This window comes from Monodon monoceros, unplaced genomic scaffold, assembly GCF_005190385.1.
Source record: "Monodon monoceros isolate NGI ecotype Baffin Bay Population unplaced genomic scaffold, NGI_Narwhal_1 Super_Scaffold_5, whole genome shotgun sequence".
NCBI classification, from domain to species: domain Eukaryota; kingdom Metazoa; phylum Chordata; class Mammalia; order Artiodactyla; family Monodontidae; genus Monodon; species Monodon monoceros.
Genome location: NW_021703782.1, coordinates 39,484,000 through 39,497,359, shown reverse-complemented (window position 1 = coordinate 39,497,359; position 13,360 = coordinate 39,484,000). Strand labels below are relative to the sequence as shown.

Genomic DNA, 13,360 nt, shown 5'->3' with positions numbered 1-13,360 from the left:
TGCAAATCAATCAATGTGATACACCATATTAACAGACTGAAGGAGAAAAACCATATGGTCATCTCAATAGATGCAGAGAAAGCTTCTGACAAAATTCAACATCCATTTATGATAAAAAAACTCTCCAGAAAGTAGGCACAGAGGGAACTTTCCTCAACATAATAAAGGCCATATATGACAAACCCACAGCCAACATCGTCCTCAATGGTGAAAAACTGAAAGCATTTCCACTAAGATAAGGAACAAGACAAGGTTGCCCACTCTCACCACTCTTATTCAACATAGTTTTGGAAGTTTTAGCCACAGCAATCAGAGAAGAAAAGGAAATAAAAGGAATTCACATTGGAAAAGAAGAAGTAAAGCTGTCACTGTTTGCAGATGACATGATACTATACATAGAGAATCCTAAAGATGCTACCAGAAAACTACTAGAGCTAATCAATGAATTTGGTAAAGTAGCAGGATACAAAATTAATGCACAGAAATCTCTGGCATTACTATACACTAACGATGAAAAATCTGAAAGTGAAATCAAGAAAACACTCCCATTTACCACTGCAGGAAAAAGAATAAAATATCTAGGAATAAACCTACCTAAGGAGACAAAAGACCTGTATGCAGAAAATTATAAAACACTGATGAAAGAAATTAAAGATGATACAAATAGATGGAGAGATATACCATGTTCTTGGATTGGAAGAATCATTGTGAAAATGACTCTACTACCCAAAGCAATCTACAGTTTCAGTGCAATCCGTATCAAACTACCACTGGCATTTTTCACAAAACTAGAACAAAAAATTTCACAATTTGTATGGAAACACAAAAGACCCCGAATAGCCAAAGCAATCTTGAGAACGAAAAACGGAGCTGGAGGAATCAGGCTCCCTGACTTCAGACTATACTACATGGCTACAGTAATCAAGATAGTATGGTACTGGCACAAAAACAGAAATATAGATCAATAGAACAGGATAGAAAGCCCAGAGATAAACCCACGCACATATGGTCACCTTATCTTTGATAAAGGAGGCAGGAATGTACAGTGGAGAAAGGACAGCTTCTTCAGTAAGTGGTGCTGGGAAAACTGGACAGGTACATGTCAAAGTATGAGATTAGATCACTCCCTAACACCATACACAAAAATAAGCTCAAAATGGATTAAAGACCTAAATGTATGGCTTCCCTGGTGGCGCAGTGGTTGAGAGTCTGCCTGCCGATGCAGCGGACATGGATTCGTGCCCCAGTCCAGGAAGATCCCACATGCCGCGGAGCGGCTGGACCCATGAGCCGTGGCCGCTGAGTCTGCGCGTCCGGAGCCTGCGCTCCGCAACAGGAGAGGCCACAACAGTGAGAGGCCCGTGTACCGCAAAAAAAAAAAAAAAAAAAAAAAAAAGACCTAAATGTAAGACCAGAAACTATCAAACTCTTAGAGGAAAACATAGGCAGAACACTCTATGACATAAATCACAGCAAGATCATTTTTGACCCACATCCTAGAGATATAGAAATAAAACCAAAAATAAACAAATCGGACCTAATGAAACTTCAAAGCTTTTGCACAGCAAAGGAAACCATAAACAAGACCAAAAGACAACCCCTCAGAATGGGAGAAAATATTTGCAAATGAAGCAACTGACAAAGGATTAATCTCCAAAATTTACAAGCAGCTCATGCAGCTCAATAACATAAAAACAAACAACCCAATCCAAAAATGGGCAGAAGACCTAAATAGACAATTCTCCAAGGAAGATATACAGACTGCCAACAAACACATGAAAGAATGCTCAACATCATTAATCATTAGAGAAATGCAAATCAAAACTACAATGAGATATCATCTCACACCGGTCAGAATGGCCATCATCAAAAAATCTAGAAACAATAAATGCTGGAGAGGGTGTGGAGAAAAGGGAACACTCTTGCACTGCTGGTGGGAATGTGAATTGGTACAACCACTATGTAGAACAGTATGGAGGTTCCTTAAAAAACTACAAATAGAACTACCATATGACCCAGCAATCCCACTACTGGGCATATACCCTGAGAAAACCATAATTCAAAAAGAGTCGTGTACCAAAATGTTCACTGCAGCTCTATTTACAATAGCCAGGAGATGGAAACAACCTAAGTGCCCATCATCGGATGAATGGATAAAGAAGATGTGGCACATATATACAATGGAATATTACTCAGCCATAAAAAGAAACGAAATTGAGCTATTTGTAATGAGGTGGATGGACCTAGCATCTGTCATACAGAGTGAAGTAAGTCAGAAAGAGAAAGACAAATACCATATGCTAACACATATATATAGAAGTTAAGAAACAGAAAATGTCATGAAGAACCTAGGGGTAAGGCGGGAATAAAGACACAGACCTACTAGAGAATGGACTTGAGGATATGGGGAGGGGGAAGGGTAAGCTGTGACAAAGTGAGAGAGTGGCATGGACATATATACACTACCAAACGTAAAATAGATAGCTAGTGGGAATCAGCCGCATAGCACAGGGATATCAGCTAGGTGCTTTGTGACCACCTAGAGGGGTGGGATAGGGAGGGTGGGAGGGAGGGAGATGCAAGAGGGAAGAGATGTGGGAACATATGTATATGTATAACTGATTCACTTTGTTATAAAGCAGAAACTAACACACCATTGTAAAGCAATTATACTCCAATAAAGATGGAAAAAAATACATAACTAAATTTCTTAGTAAATTAGTCTTGGATTGAACTGTTCTTAAATTTACAAAGGGTCGCAGTCAAAGACAGCAAAAAGTAACCACATGTTACATGATAAAATGTACAACTTCTCCCATGAACAGTAAGTTAAGGCAAGGATACCTGTTTTCCCCAGCAGTATCAACATTGTATTAGAGTTTCTAGACAATAAAAAAGGCCCCCGCAAAAAAAAAAAAAAGACAAAAAGATTGAGAGGGAAAATAGAAAAACACTGTCATTATTTGTAGATGGAAAAATACATATCCATTAAAAATTCCAAGAAAATTTATAGGAAAAAAATAGAAAATAGTTCTATAAAATTGCTAAATTTAACATCAATACAGAAATATCAATAGTGTTGAATATCCCCAATTACCAAATTTTAAAAATCAGTATAAACATTTTAAAATAAAATTAAAATAACTCTCCAAAATTCAAAGAAAAAGAGATTCTTTTTTAAAAATAGGAGAAAAATAAATATAAGTACAGAGCCAGGATCATAAACCTATGACTAATAGAGGTGACAGAAAGAGAAAGCAAAGAAAAGGGAAGGAAGCAAGTTACCAAAAATGAAAATGGAAAGTTTCCCAGAACTAAAGAGAAAGAGTTTCCAAATAGAATAGCACCATTGATTGTCCAGGATAATGACCATATGAAAACACACAATCTTCATATTATTGAAACTGGACATTATGAGAAATTTTATAAGCTTCTGGGGCAGAGGCGTGAGGGATAGCAGGCAGAGGCTGGATTTCACATGTAAAGGATCAAGAATCATAAAAAAGAAAAAATGAATCAAGAATCAGAGTATCAGAGTTCTTAGACTTTTTAACAACAAACAACCAATAATAAACAAAATGAAAGCCTAAAGAATTATAGATACCTTACACATTTTCCAAGGTAAAAATGTTTCTGATCTTGACTTTTGTACCGGCAAGCTATCAATCAAGTCTAAGGTTAGCTACTGGAGGGTGTGCTCAAACACAATACAATAGTCAATCAAAAATCAGTGTAAATATTCCAAGTAGAAAGGGCTTTCATAAAGGGAATTTGAAGATTACACAGCCAATGGTGATGCTAGCGAAGTGGGTTTCAGAGAAAGAGCTGAATTCCTTCCCAGTTGCCTGCAGCTCCCCTCCCCCTGCCAGGGCTGTTCTCAAGAGCTTGCAGTTCGTCTAGGTCTGCATGTAACTGCCACTAGAGAATAACGCCTTTTCCTCTGCCTTCCAAAAATCTCGTGCAAGTACTTGTCTTTGGGAGGCTCTAACTCAAAATTCTATGAGAAAAAGAATTATGGAAGAAGGAGTTTCAAACTCCTTCCATGCAATGCAGAGAATATTAAAAAAAAAAAAAAAAAAAAGGATGACGGTGACGCTACGTGTACAACAGACAATCTTTCACAGGAACAGCAAGATGTGGGACCCAGAAACAGGCCAACCAGAGAGAAAGGAAAGAGATTCCCGGGATGATAGTGAAGAGAAATCTGGGAGGATGGCAAAATACCAGGTCCTGTACAGGTCAAAGCAAGAGGGCCAAAGAATCCAGGAATGATATTACCAAGAGAAAAAGAAATGGGAACCTAATGATGAAGCTGTGAGCCATACTGACACAATCCTAATCATGAAAACTAAACATCAGTATTCAATTATGTACCATCAAAATTGTTAATAATTCAACTGTCCAAAAAAAGGGATATTGATAAATTTTGTCATATTCAAAGAATGAAATGCTATCCAGAAATCAGCGGATTAACTAGAGATATGTGTATTGACATCTGCTGTTTGTGGTTACATACATATTAGTTAAAAAGTAAATAATACGCTAATCCCAAACTCCCAATCCTTCTCTCCCCACCCTACCCGCCTTGGCAACCACAAGTCCGTTCTCTATGTCTGTGAGTCTGTTTCTGTTTCATGGATGAATCACTTTGCTCTACAGCAGAAAATAATACAACATTGTAAATCAAATATACTTCAATAAATTTTTTAAAAAAGTAAATGATATGGATTGTATATTCACAAAATTTATGATGGTGGTTGAATAGAAGGAAACAAGGAAGGAAAGAGGAAAGGTAATAATGATTTATAATGGGAATATAGGGGAATTTAATCTATCTGCGGTTACATATTATTTTTTAATGATCTGAAACCAGTATTACTAACAATGTGCTCATCTTGGGTAGTGAGTACATGGCATTTGATGCAGTGTCCTTGGATCTTCTGTGTTATTTTCTCAATCCAAAAAAGATTTCAAAAAGCAATTTGCCTATCCAGCTCCTGGATAGCCACAGAAGCCATATCTTTAGTAGAGAATTCAAGAGGAATGTGGTCTATAATTTTGTGATTAAGCAATCTGGATCAGTTTTTCCATTTCAGAACCTTCTGAACTAAAGTCTCATAGCGATAAGTGCAGTAAGCACCACTACTGGCTATTAATAGATCAGCCTCCTAGAGGGCATATCCTCCCATTAAGAACGCTTTGCTCTGCTACCATCAGACCAAGATACTGACAATAATAACAAACCTTTCTATACATTTGCCAAGAACTTGCAAGGTCAACTTTTATTGGGTGTTTAATGGGCCTGTAAGTGTTAGTTGCCTCCACATATATTGTCTCGCGTGACCCCTCAGAGCCCTAATTGCACAATATGAGAGAAGTAATGCAAAGTTTAAAATAGGCAAACCTGAGCCTGAAACTTTGCTCCATCCTTTACACTCTATGTGACCTTGAAGCTACAAAATATCTCTGAGCCAGTTTTCTCACATGTAAAATGTAAGGGTTAAAGGTCAAATAAGATGACATCTATAAAGAGCCGAACATGGACCTGAGGAAGCCCTCAGTGAATGTTACCTCCCTCATTTCACAGAAGAAAGGACCAAAATTCTGAGGGGTTCAGGGATGTGACTCTGATCACACAAAAATGATAGAATCAAGGAGGCGTGGCAGTAAAGAGCATGGACTATGGAGCCAGGCTGGCAGGGTTCAAATCCCAGCTCAGCCACTTACCAGCTATGTAACCTTAGGCAAGTTGTTTAATCTCTCTGTGCCTTAGTTTCCACGTATGTAAAATAAGAATGGTAAGGGCAACTATTTCATAGGGTTGTTATGAAGATTCAGTAAACAAGTATTTCAAACAGAACCTGGCATATAATAAATACTATGTAATTTAATTAATAATAAGTAACAAATAAGTCAATAACCCAATATATGGAAATTCATACTCCATGGAAGGAAGTGTAGAGCAGCTTCTTACACTCAACTATAGCTGCCTCCACCAGCAGGGGTGGTAATGTGTGGATACAATGTTTTGAAGGGTGGTTTGCTTCTGTTTTTGTCAAGTTTTAGGGGGAAGAGTGGTGCCTAAAAGAAAGAGAAGTAAAGATAAAGGTGAAGTTTGTCATTAACATCATTAATTCTTACCCATGGGTTATGCACTTTTCATCTCTTTTGTATTTTTTTCCAAGTTGCAGCTAAGGCAATCAGCAAGTTTATGAGAGCTAAATCTTGAGATTCAACTACAGTAATAGGCTCACATGCTTGCAGTGAAATATGGACAAGTCTCTGCTCTTCTGTGACATGTCCATTTCTTCCTTTGACCAGCAGCCATGAGGGACTAGCTGGCATCACTTCCCCATTTTCCTCTTCCTGAAGGGCATGCATAACTCACTTAATTGCTTCACACTACAGTACACTGCTATTTAGAACCAGTCTGTTTCTTTCCATTGTAACAGCATGGAAATAAATAAGCAGTTTCCATACATTAGGAGACATAAGCATGCCAGAGTCTAATTTATACTTACGTGATTAATAAACCAGAGCACTCAGATGAAGTAAACTGTACCATACGAACACTATTGCATTAGAGCAGTCGTTTGGGTATGAGATATCACCCACAGTTGTCTCACTGCTGGGCTCAGTAAACAGCCCCAACATGGAAACGCATGGAACTTCCTCAGGGCAACAACTCTCTTTCGGGATGAAAAATGAAGGCTAAGAAATGGAGAGCCAAATTTCTTGCTTTTGTAAGTGGTATTGGCTTTGTGTGAGCTATGAGCAGGCTGCAGGACTCTGCGCAAATATATTTTCTGTGCCTTGTTTATTAATGGACAGAAAAGCTAGCCTGAAAATGAAATTGATTTTATTCACTTAGGATTTTATACTCCATTGCACAACCACAACCCAGCAAATTCTTCATTAAGAGAGATAATTACTTTAATGAAGATTAAATATAATTTAAAATTCACATTTATCTTTATCTACCTAACGCAGGTCAGAATTAGCCTAAAATGGTTAGAGAAGTGCGAAGGAATGGATTTCTCCAAAAAGGCTCCATCTGTTTATGCGGAGATGGGTCTGATCTGACCGTCATCCTGCCTTTCTCTTTCTCCTCTTCCTCTCCTTTTGTCCATTAGTGTCTCCCACATCAAGCCCAAATGAAACCTTCTGCTTCTGAATAACCGTCATTTGGGGATGTTTGGCAGAGACAGCAGGATAGCAGCAATTTATACCCAGGACGCTCAATGATCTTTGAAAAGCTGTATCTATGTTGGGCATATGGGGGAAAAACATTAAGATCAAAGAAACTGTGACAGGTTGGTTTTAGGAATATCCTCCTTCCTTGAGACAGGGAGTGTCTACTTCACCTGTCAAAAATAGGAAGCCACGGATAATATTAAACTGATTGGTATTACTCATCGTTTCATGTGGTGTTAGAATTATTCCTCATGAATGGCATTTGAGCACTGCTGTGGAAAGAGCTCAGGAGACAGAAAAACAAGACCTTAACTTCTAGCTTCTCCTCTTAGCAAAGGTATGACCTTAAAAACATTTCTTAACATCTCAGAGTCTGGGCTCCTTACGTGTGAAATGGAACTAATAATGCCCATCTTAAGTTCAGAGCTTTAGAGTACCTGACATTGAGTAGGTACTCATAAATGCAATAAACTTCCATGCTGTATCATGAGTTGTCATCTGAAAGCTCCAGAACACTACAGCAATGGCCCAATTATCCACAGGCGACAGCAACACTTGATTCTGCAGAAGTGACCAGTGAGTTTTGCCCCAGGCTCTTGAAGGAGGGGGAAAGGGAAGCACGGCCTCCTCAAACCCTCTAGCACAGATAGGCACAGGCCTGAGTGTTCCAACATTCAATTTCCAGGGAGGAAAACTAAGTCTGGCTTAGTAGGAAGGTACAACGGACTCCCAGAGGCAATATTTCAAATAATAGCTCTCATTTACTAAATATCAATGGGATGTGACACATTATATACAGTATCTTATTAGCATGACTGTATAATTTATCATCTAAATCAGGACACTTTCAGAGTGAAAGGGAATGCCATGCATAATTACATCAAGACAACAGGTATAATCCTGGATGGTCTTGGGCAAACTGAATCTATGGTTCCCCCATGTTTAATCAGTGCAATCACTCTATGAGATATAAAATACTCCCTATTCTACAGGAGGAGAGGATGATTCCGAGGGATTAAACGTGACAAGTCCAAGGACATACAAACTAGCAAGTGGCAGACTCAGGGTTGAACCTCAGTCTATAAGATGCAAGAGGTTCTTCCCTCCTTGAAACCCCTTAGTCATGATACCAGCTGCCAAACAACAGCATTAATTTTGTTTTGAAAGCCTGCCTTTATTGAGTGAATAACATATTTCAAGCTCTGGGTCATGACTTCCAAATGCTATCAAGAAAGAGGGCAAAAAAATGGGTGAAATGAAAGCAAAATTAGGCCAGTAAAGGCAGTCACATCCTAATGAGAATCTGGCTCTTTATGAAGACTCAGTGCAGCCTGAATACCAAAGGTCTGAGTTAATGCTTATTCAAGCATGGAGAATGACAGTCAATAGGGCGAGACATCAATAAGCCTCCTTCCCATGTGCTGGTCTATATTCTCATGCACCCAATGAACTCCTAGATCTAGGTCAATTCACTGCTGATTTTTTTTTTTTTTTTTTTTTTTTTGCGGTATGCGGGCCTCTCACTGTTGTGGCCTCTCCCGATGCGCAGGTTCAGCGGCCACGGATCATGGGCCCGGCCGCTCCGCGGCATGTGGGATCTTCCCGGACCGGGGCACGAACCCGCGTCCCCTGCATCGGCAGGCAGACTCTCAACCACTGCGCCACCAGGGAAGCGCTCACTGCTGATTTTTAATGATCTGCAATCTCAAATAAATTTGCTTCACTTCTGTAACATGCCAGGATCTATTCTTTCCCCCAGAGCTTAATAGGTATAAAAATGCTGAGAGACGATCAACATTCAGTCCTCTCCATGATGTTTCAATAGGTGAAATACATGGGGGTCATATAATCTCATCCTTTACCCCTTTAGCCAAACAGCGAATCACTATTTGAGTTTTACTGGTCTCTTTACACAACAGGAGCAGGGCCAGTCTGGCCTCTATCAAAAGTGAGGCACACCAGCAGAGACAAGAGAATTTATATTCTGGCAGAGAACAAACAGCTCAAATTAGTCATAGATTCCAAGCATTCTCAGTCACCACTCCCTAATGAAAAACCCCCTTCAGAGACCAAGTGTGACCCTGACCAGATAGTTCAGTGATCCTGTAAAAGATCCCACTTGAGACATAAACCAAAATTCAACCCTGCTTTTCTGACAGTGTGTGGTCTTACTATTTAAATCACCCAAACACTCTGACCTTCAGATTCCTCAACTATAAAATGCTGCTTCTCAAACTTTATCTGTAGAGCCTGTTAAAACACATTCCTGGGGCCCGAGCTTGGAGATTCTGTTTTATTAGGTGTGGTGTGGAGCCACAGGATTTGCATTGCTAGTTTCCAAGTCATGATAATGATGATGCTGTCCATGGACCACACTTTGAATAGTACTAAATTGTCTCAATAATGCCAACTTCACAATTTGCGTAAAGATCTGAAGAGATGTAGGGATCCTTAGCAGAGCGGCTGACTCATAATGCCTCTCAATCAACATGTATTCTTTGAAGAGAGGCAGAACAAAAGTCCAAGAATATTAGTAGGAAGAAAACACGGGGACATTTAACCATTTCTAATATACCAGGTACAAGATTTAATTACATTCCAATCCCCCTTGTTATAATACATTCTCTGTGGCAATTAAAATGGGGTCCCAGTCTCAAGTTGTGAATGTACCCAAAGGCTTCCCAGTTCTCCGGGTTTTGTGTCTTTAATCACAAAACACAATTTTTTGCTCACAAGTTCCTTGCAGCCTCTTTAGGCTCAGCTGCATCACCATGGCATCCAAACTCCATTTAAAATCATCTTGACTACTACTTAAAAAATAAAACATAAATCTTCCCCTTAGAATAGTTTTCAGGAAATAGATGAATTGATACTTACTTTGCTGAAACCAGGAATCCCCTCTTATACTAACTGTCAATCCTCTGATTAGCTAGAGTCCTTCAGTTTGTCCTTGTCTAATGTACCTCAGTGATTGGGGAACTCGCTCCCCCCCACTTTCATTCCAGTTTTCTCTCTTCACAACGTTATTTAATCTCTCGGTTGCAGCTTCTTAGGATTAGCTACAGCATCTATTAATAGTTTTACTTTTGTTTACAGTTCCAAGGGGAGAAAAATGGCTCATTCCTTTTCTCCAATCTAGAAGATACGTCTTATGGCAGCAGGAGGAAGATGCACAGGCCCCATGAATAACCTGTTTCCACAATCATTCCACTGTAAAGATGTTAATGTGTTTCTATGCCAAATGGATCCATTTACTAGGCAGAAGAAGTTGGATATAAACTCTTTCATTGCTTTCAGCACACTGATTATCTTCCTGTGTCACCTACTGTATAATGCAAAAATGTTAACAAAAGCACTAACTGAAGACATTACTGGGAATTAAAAAACAAAGAACCATCAGTTGTCACTAAATATGCCTTTCATGTTTCCAAATGAAATGCATTTGCGCACTCAAGAAATAGGATAGAAACGTGCAAGGCCTGCCATTGTCAGATGCAAACATCTTCATTAGATTTTGATCCAGCTGCTGCAAGATATATAAAAAGAGCTATCAAATCTGGCAACTCAGTATTGGTTATTTTAGGAAAATTCAAAAAAACCATCCCTAAACCTGCACTGATTTTTTCAGACAACTTCCCTGGCAGGACAGTTGGTTTGGAAAGAGTAGCATTAAAAAGCTCTGCCAAGCCTGCCCCTCGAAATGGTACCACAAAGGACGCATTGCCTGTGGCTGTTAAAGACAGGCCGCAATTGCAGAGTCGACCTGTGTTCCTGGACACTTGAGCTGCAAATCTCTGCCTCTCACCCCCCAAATCTCCTATTCCGACCTAAGAGCATCTCCTTAAAAGCATATGGGTTAACGTGGCCGAACCCGGGTCTTTAAAGACCAAAATGAAAAGATTAGTATGCGATGTCTCATAACATCCTTTCTCTGTTGTAAGAACTCTTCCTATGCATATTGGCAGTCAGCTCATTTCTAGCATGTTATTTGCCACAGACACTGGCTGTTTTAAAAGGAGAAAAAGTGTAGTCAAAGGAGCAAGCAGGGAAGGGAAGAAGAAAGAAAAAAGAGGAGGGAGGAAAGGAAAAGAGAAGGGGAAAGAGAAAGAGTCAAGGTTCCAAGGATGGTGTATAGAGGAGGTTATAGAAAGCAAACCAGAAATGTCAAAATTACCTACAATTCTTCCTTTGAATTCTGTTGAAACAGAAGAGATCCTACAAAATCCTGAAGAGCATACATATTAATCACAGCCCCTAGCATCTTGACTTGGGGACCTCTTCAGTCAGGCTCAAGTCTCTGGAGGCTTCTGATGGATACCAAAGAACTCACAGAAAACTGTCAGAGATGTCACTGTCATCCACAAACGGCTCTCTCCCTGCGAGGTCTTTACAACTCTCTACTTATGACATAGAGAAACGCAAATTATGACCACTATTATTCAACGTCAGTCAACAAGGAGGGCAGAACACGTGGACCACTAGCTAAATCTGCTTTAAAGATTTTTGGCTCTGCCTTTAACTTGTGCACTATATTATCTATTTTACAGTCAAAAGTAAATTGAAATGCTCAAAATATTGATGTAACATCACATCCATTATTTGAATTAGGTACAAGGGCTCATTGGGAGGATCAATTCATTATATTTATATTGTTATTAAAACTATTACCCACATCTAAATGCTCTTGAGACCCACAATGTATTTCTCCTTGCATAGAACACGCCACTCCTTCAAAACACCACCTTTTCTGCGCTCACTTCTGCAGCACATATACTAAAATCAGAACGGTACAGAAAAGATTAACATGGCCCCCGCACAAGGATGACATGAAAATTCGTGAATCACTCCCTATCTTTTAAATTAAAAAAAATAATAAACTGTATTAATTTTCAAAAAAGCATTTTTGAAGAGTGACCTCCTTTTCTGCAGTGCTCTAGCTGGCTATCAGCTTCCATCTTGCCAACTGTTTTAGTCAATGGAGTCAGATTGATAAGAGAAGCACAAGTTGGGGCCCATACTTCCTCCACCCAGAGTGGGACTTGGAGTTGGGAACCTACTGCAGCCGGGTGATCTTTCTAAAATGTGAATCTGTTCACGAGGCGCCTCTGTGTAACACCATTCAGCGATTTCCTAATGCCCTTCAGATAAAATCACATTCCTGCTGTGTGACTACAGGCTAGTTATTAAACCTCTCTCTGGCTCAATTTCCTCTTCTATAAAAATGGTGATAATAATCATGAAGAAAATGTATGTGAAGCCCTTAGAACAAAGTTAATCAATGCTCAATATTATTTTTATTGATGGTATCTAACCAGCCCTGTTTCTTCTCTGTTCCCCTGGACTCTCTTGAAGCCACATTCAGCGATGAGTTCCGGAACTCTCCCATGATCTTTCTAGCCCTTATGCCTTGGCCTGTGTAGTTTTGTTGTTTTTTTTTTTCCTGTTGCTAACACCCTCTGCCTCCTCTTGGCCCTTAGCCAGTTTCACTCCTATTAATTTATAAACTGTCAGCTTAAACGCATATTATCAAGGTTTGCTTCCCCCAATATATGCATGAATTGCATACTTCCTCTACTATAATATGCATGATACATTACTATAACATCTTGCTTCACTGAAATGTTCATAAAGGACCCAAGATTAGATTTGCCTTGCTCACCACTGTATTTCTCAGTAGCAAGCAAAGTACTCAGGGCAGACCGGATTATAACGCAACAGAAAAAGAAATCCTAGCAAATTACAAAGACAAAAGACTAGTCCTTTTTTGTGTGCTGTGGTGAAGGAAAGTGCAGTGTTTATTGTAAGGTACCATACAAGGAGTCTGGGACAGCTAGAGCTCAAAAAGCCCAAACTCCCAGATGGATTTGGGCAAAGCCTTTTTTTTTTAAGATTAATCCTTGATCACACTACAATAATCACAGGACAGCTCCACAGTGTTTTCACGCCACGTCCCATGTCACCCCAGACCCTATGACATTGCTTATCTCAGGGTAGAGAGAAAGGGAACCCAGTAATTGTTCACTTCCTCTCTTAAAACTTCCATTCAGAAGTGGCACATCTAACTCCTCCTCACATTTATTGGCCAAGGCAAGTCACATGGAAAAGCCTGATGTCGATCAGGTGAGAAATCCTTATGCAGAAAGGATGCTACAGAGAGGGAAACTAC

The 13,360-nt window shown here is 39.5% G+C and overlaps 1 non-coding gene across 1 annotated transcript; it reads left to right on the top strand.

Annotated features, from left to right (window-relative positions):
- The first annotated feature begins 11,943 nt into the window (after positions 1–11,943).
- On the top strand, positions 11,944–12,050 carry LOC114884912. Its single transcript, XR_003790972.1, has one exon. It is a non-coding gene; the product is annotated as a U6 spliceosomal RNA (small nuclear RNA).
- Positions 12,051–13,360: the final 1,310 nt, after the last annotated feature.